Consider the following 8,980-nt stretch of genomic DNA (forward strand, 5'->3'; position numbering starts at 1 on the left):
AGAATTTCCCTCATATTACTTGTTTTGCAGGTACATCTCTGATGGAATATTCGGCGCACTGCCAGTTGGTGTACGGCCACGATCCATGTGCTTAGAATCTGTTGTGTACTATTGAGGCTTTCCAATGGAAGAGGGCCACGTATCATTCTAAAGATTCGACCGTTAGTCTCTGTCCAATATTTATCATATCTCAAGGACAACGGACAACGTCTCCAACTCTCGACTCTTCAATCTCTCGATCATCTTGCTTACTGGAATTACTGAGAAATCTATTCTTTGAATATTCAAGTTTTGAGTTGCTTTCTTGATTGTACTGTGTGTGAATCAAGAGAGAGCTAGAATAAAAAAACACCTTTAGTTTAGTGATATTCTTCATCTTGTAAATTGAATAGAGTGTGTTATGTTCAATAGTGAGTTAAGTGTGTGCAAACTGTATTTTGATTCGAATCATATTATAGTGAATCCTTCCGGTGGTTGGAAGAAAAGTGACGCAAGAGAGTTTTCTCTGAACATCCACAAACAAACTGCTGTGTCTTTTCATTTCTGTCATCTTCACATTTTTCATCTTGAGCTTCAAATCCAAGTAAATTATTCTTCCGTGATTCTGTTGCAAGTGTTTACAAGGGTTTGCGTAGAATAGAAAGCGAATTAAATCTCTAACGAAATTTCTTTCAAATCGTTTTACATAAGCCTTCATCAATAGCCAGACCCCCGTCTCTATCGATAAAGCCGATCCTTTCATAGTCTTTCCTCTTAAAATATGGAAACAATATCTTTATGGTGAGAAGTCTCAAATATTTACCGATCATTAAAGTATAAAGTATTTATTTACTCAAAAGGAGTTGAATATGAGGCAGTGGCGTTGGCTGGAGCTGGTGAAAGATTATGACTGCGAAATTGTTTATCAACAGGGGAGGGCCAATGTTGTAGCTGATGCCTTAAGCCGCAAGTCAAGTATTCTTAATCAAATCACTGCCCATTCTGACCTGATTCAAGAGTTTGAAAGATTAGATCTGGCTGTGATTGAGCCAAGGCAGGAGTGCATTCTTGCAACTCTAGCCATTATTCCTGATCTTATAGAAAGAATTAGGTTGAGACAAGTTGATGACCCACAACTCACCTTATGGAAGTAAAGAGATGAGAAGAGGGATACACCTTTGTATAGCACTAGGAATAATCTGATGTATCAAAGGAATTGGCTATGGGTACCTTCAGTAGGTTCCTGAAGGCAAGAATTATTGGTTGAGGTACATACTACTCCATATTCTATTCATTCAGGAAGTACCAAAATGTTCAAAGATCTGTAGATGTTGTATTGGTGGCCTGGTATGAAGAAGGATATCATTAAGTATGTTAGTGAGTGTTTAGCTTTCCAGCAAGTTAAGGTTGAGCGTCAAAGGCCTACTGGACTTCTCTGCCCACTGCCCATAACTGTTTCGAAATGGGACGATATTGCCATAGCCTTTGTTGTTGGATTACCTCTGACATTGAGAAAAATGAATACCATCTGGGTAATAGTAGATTGTCTTACTAAGTCAGCACACTTTCTACCGGTAAAGACAACTTTTTCAATGAATCAATACGCGGAGCTGTACTTGCAAGAGATCGTTAGACTCCACGGCATCCCAACCAGAATCGTGTCTTACCGAGATCTTCGTTTTACCTCGCACTTCTGGGAAAGCTTGCATAATGGTTTGGGGACGAAGTTAGCCTTCAGTACTGCATTTCACCTCCAAACAGATGGCCAATCTGAAAGAGTGATCCAAATCCTAGAAGATCTTCTAAGGGAATGCCTTATAGATTTTGGTGGTGATTGAGAATTAAGGTTTCCATTAGTAGAGTTTTCCTACAACAACCGTTATCAATCTTCTATTGGCATGGCACCCTTTGAAGCTCTTTATGGGAAGAAATGTATAACTCCCCTTCATTGGGATGAAGTTGGGGAAATAATTTTAATTGGGCCTGAGATCGTCTCCAGCTCAGTTTCCTTAATTAGAAAGATCAGAGAAATGTTGCTAACGACTCAAAGTAGGCAGAAGAGTTATGCAGATAAGAAACGCCGGGATATAATATTCAACAAAGGCGACCATGTGTTTCACAAGGTATCTCTATGCAAATGTATCATTAGGTTTGGAAAGAAGGGAAAGTTGAATCCAAGATATATTGGGCCTTTTGAAATTCTGGAGGCAGTTGGTTAGGTTGCATATAGATAAGCGTTGCCTCCCAGCCTTGATGTTGTTCACAATATTTTTCATGTGTCCAATTTGAGGAATTATATTCCTAATGCCAACCATGTAATTAATTATGAAGAAGTTTAGTTAACAAATGATCTATCATATGAAGAGAGACCAACTCAGGTCCTGGCCAGGCAAACCAGGAATCTAAGGAATAAGGAAGTAAGTATTGTCAAGGTGCTTTGGCACAATAGTTCAATAGAAGAAGCCACCCTGGAAGTAGAACATGATATATAACAGAATTATCTTGAACTATTCTGTAAGTAATTTCGAGGTCGAAATTTTTATAAGTAGGGTAGAATTGTTATGCCCAAACTCATCTTTTTTTGATATAAAAGGCTAGTAGGGTCAAGGGTGCAATTTTGGAATATTCACCCTTATGTATTCTCTTATAAGTCATGTTAGGAATAGACTTGTTATTATTGTTATTAGAGGATGAGATATAAAAATGTTGTGTTAATTATATTGTGGGACATTTTGTAGAAGGACCCATGTAGAAGAGACTCACAATTTATACTTAGGAATAGACTTGCTGCTATTATTAAGGACTGATATATAATTGCTATGTGTTAAATTATAAATATAACCCAGAATGTATAAGGAACATGGGATACAAGAGACTTATAATTTGTACTTAGGCAATATTTCATAAAAACAGCAAGTGGTAGGGACCCATGTTGAAGGGACCCACTAGATAATTAGGATAAGTTTAATCCTAATTTAATTCTCTCTTTAGTCAATAATTAAACCCACTTGATTTTCATTTAATTTGAACACTTGGAAGCCAAATCACACTACACCCTAACCACTTCCATGCTTCCCACTTGCCCCAGCTACTTGCTACACACTTAGCATGGCAGCTATTAGCTCACCTTACCCCATTCCCTTAATTCATTTGGAAATTCAGTTCACTCTCTCTTTAAGAAAGACTTAGGAGTTCTTTTTCAAACCAAGAGAAAACCCTATCAAAGATCATCTTCTTTCTTTATCCAATTTCGAAATTAAGGCAATCCTTTTCTTAAACTCAATCTTTAAGCCACACATAACTATGTATTACAAGTACTTTCTGCCTAAATTTCATATATGTTGGAAATACATGTTTTTATGGTATAATATGGTTTTATGGATAAACTTGGTTTATAAACAATCTGTTTTTCTAAAGTAAGACAAGGGCCTTCATGTTTTCCAGAAATTATAGGGTTTCCATGTTAAGTATAAACTTTTATAAAACAGAAACCCTTATGATTTATGCATACATGGGCGCATATTAATGATAAATGAATATTGACGGAAATGAGAAGAGGCTGGCTGGCATGAGCTCTAGACAGCTAATTCTAAATGTACTGGCTGAATTATTTATGGGATCAGAGTATCTAGCATGAGCTCTATTTACTGCTGCCCAACTCAAAGACGGTCCAAACAGGTTGAGGGCTTTTAGGGATGAACTCCTAATTGTGCCTTTTCCAATTACGGCTCAAACGGACTCCTTGCCTTCAGGATCAGCTCTGAATGGTGTAGGGTCAAATATGGATCAAGATGTTACTGTACAGGCCCCATGAACTCCTATTTTCTAAACATGCAAATGTCTTTTTATGGACTGATCATCTTTTAAAGTATGAACATTTTATGCATACATCTTTCTTTTTAAAAGCAAAGCATTCCAGCAGGTTTTAAAATATTTAATTGCTTGCTGAGTCATTAGACTCACTATGTTATGTGTGGTGTAGGTACCCAGTCCTAGCTTTTGTACACTTGAAGGAACTTGGAGAGGAGCGAACTATTGGAGAAAGTGTGGGAGGAGGGACCTAGGCTATTAGATTACTTGTCTTTTTGTATAAACACTTGACTTTTATTTTGGGTCTTTTCTTACTGTCTAATGGTGCATGTATATAAGACTTGTATAGAAACATGATAGCATGATAGAGTATATGTATATATAAAGTATATCTTTTGAGAAGAACAAATGTATATGGCTCCAGCTAGTGTTCTTAATGATGAATAGAAATACATGTTTGAGTATTAGTTATTAATATATGAGCATGGACGTTTCATAACTAGCCAACAACTTCTCTCGGTCTGACTTAGCAAGTTAATAACTTCACTCGGTCTAGACTTAGCCAGCAAACAACTTCCTTCAGTCAAGACTTAACATGCCAACAACTTCCCTCAGCCTGACTTAGCCAGCCAACAACTTCCCTCGGTCCAAATTTAGCCAGCCAACAACTTCCCTCGGTTTGACTTAGCCAGCCAACAACTTCCCTTATTCCTAACTTAGCTAGACAACAACTTCACTCGGTCCAGACTTAGCGGCCAACAACTTCTCTTGGTCTGACTTTGGCAGCCAACAAATTCCCTCGGTCCAGACTTCGCCAGCCAACAACTTCTCTAGGTCTGAATTAGCCAGTTAACAACTTCACTCGGTCCAGACTTAACCAACCAACAACTTTCCTTAGTCCAGACTTAGCCAGCCAATATTTCTCACTGTCCTATGACATTCTAACAAAGACTATGGCTAACTTTACATGTTAAATTATTTTGTACTTGGTAAAATTTACAAAACAAAGTGTACATTGAATCTTAGAAATCTTGTCCCTCTTTACGAAGGGAGGGAGAGGGAGGGACGAATCTGAGCAACGAATGGATGAATCTCAGCGGATCGTGGCAGCAAATCCACTATACCGCTTATAATAGCATGTCGCATATTTAAGTCGTCTGCAAAGGATTCTAATCGTCACTAGATAGGAATTGTACTTCAAAGCGGCCTTCCGAGCGCATCCACCCGGAAGACTTAGTCATCGACACGTGATTTTGAGGATCATAGATCCCTACTACTGGTCGGAAAATGAGTGGCGAGTGTGTGCATCGCTTCGAGCCCAAATTCTAACTTAGGGGCATTTAGTCATAATACGACGCACAGTAACTTCGCGCCACTGACTTTTTAAGATAAATTTTTAGTAGGGTAAAACTAACCAGTCTCACGACAGTCTAAACCCAGCTCACGTTCCCTATTGGTGGGTGAACAATCAAACACTTAGTGAATTCTACTGCACAATAATAGGAAAAGCCGACATCGAAGGATCAAAAAGCAACATCACTATGAACGCTTGGCTGCCACAAACTAGTTATCCTTGTGGTAACTTTTCTGATACCTTTAGCTTCAAATTCCGAAGATATGAAGGATCGTTAGGCCACGCTTTCACGGTTCGTATTCGAACTGAAAATCAGAATCAAACGAGCTTTTACCCTTCTGTTCTACACGAGATTTCTATTATTGTTGAGCTCATCTTAGTACACCTGCGTATCTTTTAACAGATGTATCACCCCAGCCAAACTCCCCACCTAACAATGTCTTCCACCTGAATCGTCCTACAGAAGTAGGCCTTGGATTTAAAAAGAGGGACATTGCCCCGCCTTTGATTCATGGAATAAGTAACATAACGTTAAAAGTAGTGGTGTTTCACTTTCGCCTTTCAGATCCCACTTACACTACACCTCTTAAGTCATTTCACAAAGTCAGACTAGAGTCAAGCTCAACAGGGTCTTCTTTCCCCGCTTATTCTGCCAAGATCGTTCCATTGGCTGTGGTTTCGCTGGATAGTAGACATGGACAATGGGAATATCATTAATCTATTCATGCGCGTCACTAATTAGATGATGAGGCATTTTGCTACCTTAAGAGAGTCATAGTTACTTTCGTCGTTTACCCATGCTTGGTTGAATTTCTTCACTTTGACATTTAGAGCACTAGGTAGAAATCACATTGTGTTAGCATTCGCAAGGACCATTGCAATGTTTTGTTTTAATTAAACAGTCGGATTCCCCATGTCTATACTAGTTCTGAGTTGACTGTTTACTTCCTGGGGAAGGCCCCGTGAGGTGCCATTCCTAGTCCGTCCCCCGGCTAACACGTAACAACCCGCTTTCTCCGCGAAAGAGGCTCAAGCAGTCCGTAGACAGTCGACGGGTTCGGGACTGGGACCCCGTGCCCAGCCCTCAGAGCCAATCTTTTTCCTGAAGTTACGAATCCAATTTGAATACTTCCTTTACCTACATTGTTCCATCGACCAGAAGCTATTCACCTTGGACAACTGATGCGGTTATGAGTACGACCGGGTGTGGGAGGCACTCGGTCTTCCGGATTTTTAAGGTTCGTTGGGGGTACAACGGACACCACGCGGCGTGCGGTGCTCTTCTAGCCACTGGACCCTACCTCCGGCTGAGCCGTTTCCAAGGTGGCCAGGCTGTTAAACAGAAAACATAACTCTTCCCGAGGCCCCCACCGATGTCTCCGGACTTCTTAATGTTGTTGTCAGCCGCCACGTCCCAGTTCAGAAATTTTAACCCGATTCCCTTTCGAAGTACGCGCAATATACGTTACTGTCAGGGTTCCCCCGACCTTTAGGATCGACTAACTCATGTGAAAGTTCTTTTCACATGCAACTTTTCCCTTCTTCGGCCTTCAAAGTTCTAATTTGAATATTTGCTACTACCACCAAGATATGCATCGACGGCCGCTCAGCCCAAGCTCATGCCTTAGGTTTTATGGCGAACGATGTGCCCTCCTACTCATTGGGGACTAGCACTTTCCTTGACGGTCGATATAGGTTGTGCGCTTAAGTGCCATCCATTTTCGGGGCTAGTTAATTCGGTAGGTGACTTGTTACACAATCCTTAGCAGATTTCGACTTCCATGACCACCGTCCTGCTGTTTTATTCGACCAACACCCTTTGTGGGATCTAGGTTAGCGCGTAGTTGGGCATCGTAACTCAGCTTCTGGTTCATCCCGCATCGCCAGTTCTGCTTACCAAAAATGGTCCACTAAGAGCTCTCGATTCTGTGACATGGCTCAACAAAGCAGCCGTATCGTCCTACCTATTTAATGTTTAAGAATAGGTCGAGGGCTTTACTCCCCCGATGCATCTAATCATTGGCTTTACCTGATAAAACTCGCATTCGAGCTCCTAAGGAAAACTTCGGAGGGAACCAGCTACTAGATAATTCGATTAGTCTTTCGCCCCTATACCCAAGTCAATCGAACAATTTACACGTCAGTATCGCTTCGGGCCTCCACTAGAGTTTCCTCTGGCTTCGCCCCGCTTAGGCATAATTCACCATCTTTCGGGTCTCGACAGACATGCTCACAATCGAACCCTTCTCAAAAGATCATGGTCGGTCGGCGGTGCAACCCACAACTGGATCCCGCCAATCATCTTCCTTACGCCTTACGGGTATACTCGCCCGTTGACTCGCACACATGTCAAACTCCTTGGTCCGTGTTTCAAGACAGGTCGAATGGGGAGCCCACAGGCCAGTGCTTGAAGCATGAAGATGTCGAGGCACGCCATAAGGCTCACGCGGAAAAAACGATTGGGACGATGGCGTGTCCACAAGCATCATCGAGCGTGGAGTCTGGCTAGATTTACTGTTCCAAATCCGACTGTGGTGCATCGTCGGCCCCTATCTGCTTCCCTCTCTACAATTTCAAGCACTCTTTGTGTCACACCCTAAAATGCATATTTGACAGAAGGCCTTCGGTCCTGGCCAAGACCAAGCACCCATGTGATTGGAAATTAGGACCGAGGAAAATCTGAGACTTATGACCGATAATTTATGTGTCATGACCGATGATTTATTTGTTAAGACCAAGAAATATGTGTTTGGGTCGAGAAAACATGTATCAGGTCCGAGAAATATGTGTCAAGGCAGAGAAATATGGGTCAGGGCCGTGAAATATGTGTTAAGACCGAGTATATATGTGTTAGGACCGAGTATGTATGTGTTAGGACAAAGGAAATATATGTTAGGACCGAGAAAATATGTTAGGACCGAGTAAATATGTGTTAGGACCGAGAATATATGTCTTACGACCGAGGAGACCAAGAGAAATCTATGTCACGACCGATAGGGTTCGACTGATAGGGTCCGACCGAGGGGGTTCGACCGAGTGGGTACGACTGGTTTTATTTTTCAGCCCATGCTTATCCACCTCATGCTTATCCACCTCATGCTTATCCACCTCATGTTTAGCCACCTCATGCTTATCCACCTCATGCTTATTGTTGGGTAAAATTATTTTGACTAAGTGTTGAAATAATTTACCCACTGATATTTTGATGATGAAATAATTTATGTGTTTTGATACAGGTGTATTAAGACAACATATCTTTAGACTTGGATCTAATGAGGTTCATTAGACCGATTTTGATCTCCATTCGCATTAAGTTAGACGCAAGTCTAATGAAATTAGACGCTTAGTCTAACTCAACGGAGTTAGACGAAGCAGTCTAATAGACGCATGAATTAGACGTAAGTCTAATAGAATTAGACGTACAGTCTAACTCATCGGAGTTAGACATGTAAGTCTAATAGACGTGTAAAGAATTAGACAGGTAGTTTAATGAATACACGGAATTAGACGTGAGTCTAATAGAATTAGACGTATAGTCTAACTCATCAGAGTTAGACGTGTAAGTCTAATAGACGTAAAGAATTAGACGGGTAGTCTAATGAATACGCAGAAATTAGAAGAGTTGTCTAATTATTGAAAGTTAGACGTGGGTCTAACTCCTTCAGATAACTCTGAGGTAGAACCGGAATTAGACGTGGTAGTCTAACTTAGTGGAGTTAGACGTACCAATCTAATGGTTATTATAATTAGACGGGTTGTCTAATTATTGAAAGTTAGACGTGGGTCTAACTCCTTCAGATAAGTGTGAGGTAGAACCGGTATTAGAGTGGTAGTCTA

General features: G+C 40.8%; 1 pseudogene; it reads left to right on the forward strand.

Annotated features, from left to right (window-relative positions):
- The first annotated feature begins 1,877 nt into the window (after positions 1–1,877).
- On the forward strand, positions 1,878–5,756 carry LOC124914330 (annotated as a pseudogene).
- The last annotated feature ends 3,224 nt before the right edge of the window (positions 5,757–8,980 follow it).

This window comes from Impatiens glandulifera, chromosome 9, assembly GCF_907164915.1.
Source record: "Impatiens glandulifera chromosome 9, dImpGla2.1, whole genome shotgun sequence".
Lineage (NCBI taxonomy): Eukaryota > Viridiplantae > Streptophyta > Magnoliopsida > Ericales > Balsaminaceae > Impatiens > Impatiens glandulifera.